This window comes from Ochotona princeps, chromosome 12 (assembly GCF_030435755.1).
Source record: "Ochotona princeps isolate mOchPri1 chromosome 12, mOchPri1.hap1, whole genome shotgun sequence".
Lineage (NCBI taxonomy): Eukaryota > Metazoa > Chordata > Mammalia > Lagomorpha > Ochotonidae > Ochotona > Ochotona princeps.
In genome coordinates this window covers 64,165,833-64,169,246 of record NC_080843.1, presented here as the reverse complement: position 1 = coordinate 64,169,246, position 3,414 = coordinate 64,165,833, and positions in this window count along the sequence as shown.

Below are 3,414 nucleotides of genomic sequence, written 5' to 3'. Positions count from 1 at the left end.
CGTATTTGCTCTTGCCAGTTGTACAAAGTTTCTGAATGATGTTTCTTAAAAAAAAATAAGTTCAAAGGACATGAACAAAACTAAATATCAGACAGCGGGCTTTGGGAACCTGTCTTGTGCATGTGGCCTTGGTGGAGGAAGAACTGGGACTTGTGGCTGAGAGAAGCTCTTTACCCACCTGCTGCCTTGAGCAGACTCCATGGAGCCCTAGCTCCCTGCCTGGCACACAGCAACCCCAGCCAACACTTGTCCATGTACCATCTGAACTGACCAAGGCAAAATGATAAAGGAATCAGACACGAAATCATGATCACTCACAAAATCATAATCAGCAGTTGGATGTGTTTGTGAGTCAGTCTACTTATGCACTGGAATAGGTTGTGCCTGTTCCATCCCTCTGATTCTCCTACAAGGTTTATTGTCAGTCTGCACCCAGTCTCACACTAAAAGCATTTCCAACAGGAGGCCACCTGTTCACTCTTTCCTATGCTGGAATATTTTTCAAATTTAAAATGTTTTTTTTTTGAGAGAGAGAGGAGAGAGAGAGAGAAGAAGAAGAAGAAGAAGAAGAAGAAGAAGAGGAGGAGGAAGAAGAGGAAGAAGAAGAGAAATAGATCTCCCAAGATCTCCCATTCACTGGCTCACTTGCCAAATGCCTGCAATGGCCAGGGCTGTGCTGGGATCAACGCCGGGACCTAGGAATTTAATCCAGATTTCCCACGCTGGTCTTAGGGCCCCAGCTACTCACCATCATTTCTGCCTGCCTGGTCTGCATAGCAGGAAGCTGGAAGTGGAGGTAAGAGCTAAGTATGGAACCAGGCGCCTCTGATGGGGGACCCCAACATACTTACCAGGGACCTAACCAAGCGAGGCTAAACCAGGTAGCAGTTTTGCTAGGCTCGACAACCTATACAACACCGATTTAAAGTCAGCAAGGCACTGCTTTGCAGCAAACAGCTGAGTGACTGTTCAAAAAGTTCCTAAGGCTTAACAGCTAATCTTACTTACAAAACTTACATAGCAGCTTGTCTTCCTAATCAAACGTGCTAAAATAACCCAACGGAAGAAGACGAAAAAGCTGGGTCTTCTTTGTTGATGCCTGCTCCCGGGGTTGACTTAAGTGGACCCCCAAAACTAGAAAGTGTGGAAGCCCTCTAAGTCTACAGTTTCCTGTAGGTATTTGGAGTATTCCTGGTGCAGGGAGAACATGTTCCAAACACTAATGTTTCGGCCTTTTTGATATAAAGCAGGTGCAAATAACCAATCTGCAGCTTATCCATATGCAACGAACCCAGCCACGGTATTAGAACTGGAGAGAATTCGTTGTGGCTGTGCGGGCAGCAGAGGGCAGCACTCCGGACACCTGTCACCTCCACGGGCGCCTCTCGGTAGGTTTCTGCAGTCATCAGCTCCAGCCCTCGAACGTTCTGCGCTGCAGAATGCACCAGGCTCCCAGCGAGGGCTGCTCACTGCGCACTGCGCACTGCGTGTCTCTGGTAAGTCAAGAGCTGATTCTTCACACGGGCATGAGGGACACTCCGGACAGCAAAACGATGCAAAAACCCTTCGGGGATTGGTCTTCATGAGTCACGTTTCCGGGAAACGGGACTCTACACAGCTCGGCAGGCGACCTGGACCTTAAGGAGCAGGAAACTACGCCTGGACCGAGTTGGTGCTTGCGCTCCGCTTCGAGGGCTGCGACTCGACCACAGTGCGCATGGCCGTCGCCTGCACAGCTTCATGATGCACTAGGATGTGGGAGACTCAAATGCCGGACGGAGGGAGGGACACACGGTGACTGAACCGGCTTCTCGGGCCACTCAGTTTCGTGGGCTCATACACAGGTCGTCTAAAGTGTTGGCGCAGGAAGGACTCACCGTGCACACCTGCTCCCACCTGTGCACAACAGGGCGCCTTCTTCAATATGGTTTCCTAGGGATGTCTGCCCATGGGGGAACCAAAAAAGCTCCCCAGATACCCCCCACCCTCACTCGTCTGCTTGTTTCCTCCCAGTCTCAACACTGTCATAGACACGCCCCCTGCATGCTGGCTCCTCCTAAGCCAACTCTGCTTCTTCTCCATTCACGTCCCTCCGCCCTATGCTCCCAGAGTGGGCAGGAAGCAATAAAAGGTAAGGGGGCAGATTTGGTTCTCTTGGTAGGAGCAGGGACAGGATATTTGGGTGGAGAGATGGAGGCTAGTTTGTCGTGGACTCTGGGTGCAGGGTTCGGCTACTCTGGCCCTGTGACTTCTAACCCAAGAGGAGACATTTTGGAAAGCCTGAAGAAAGCCTCAGAAATGAGGACAAGGAGATTCCTCCTCTGCCTTGGGACCCTCTATCTGCATGGGAGACCAGAAAGAAGCTTCTGGCTCCTAGCTTCCAATTGACTCAGCTCTGTTTGTTGTGGTCATTTGGGGAATGAACCAACAAATGGAAGATCAATCTCTCTCCTTCTCTCTCTCTCCCTCTCTCTTTGTCTGTCTCTCTCCCTCTCCCTCATTCTCTGTAAATCTGCCTTTCCAGTAAAAATAGATTTGAAAAAAATCTACACAAGAATGAAAGCAGAGAACTGCCAATAATTTGATTTCTGTCCTCTATTTTTCCACTTGCAATCACTCTTGGCTCCATGGAGGGAACACAAGTACCCGGTTTCCAGAACTATCAATAACAGGAAGAAGAAAAAGAGATTTGGTTTTTTAGAGGATGAAATGTTTCCCATTGTGGTGGATTCTTGAGCATGTTGACATACAAGGTGTGCTGGCTGGACTTCAGCATGTTGACATACAAGGTGTTCAGGTGTAACTGCTCCCGCTTTGTGTGGACAGCACGCAGGTTGGTGTCCTCAACCAGACCAACCAGGTACACCTTGCATGCCTGCTGTGAAGCACCAAGAGTTGACCTCTGGAAGTGCAGACCTGTTTGGAAATCCTGAGAGATTTCTCACTTCAAACAACAGCAGGGGAGTTTTCTAATCAGAAGTTCAGTGGATTTCTGAAAATGAGAATATGGCACCGTGTCTGAATTACCTGTCATGTCCATTCATGTTAGAGGTAGGTCTTCGGTCAAATAATAGTAATAATAATAAAACTGTAAAAATGTACTTCTCAGGGGCTGGCACCTCCTAATCCTTCCCCTGCAAGCACTGGTATCCTATATGGATGCTGGTTTGTGTCCCGGATGCTCCACGTCCCATCCAGCTCCCTGCCTGTAGCCTGGGAAAGCAGCAGAGGATGGCTCAAGTCCTTGGGACACTGCACCCACGTGGGAGACCTGTAAGAAGCTCCTGCTTCAGATCAGCTCAGCTCCAGCGGTTACGGCCATTTGGGGAGTGAGCCAACAGGTGAAAGACCTCTCTCCTCTGTAAATCTACCTTTCAAATAAAAATAAATAAATCTGTTTCAAAAGCTCAGAAC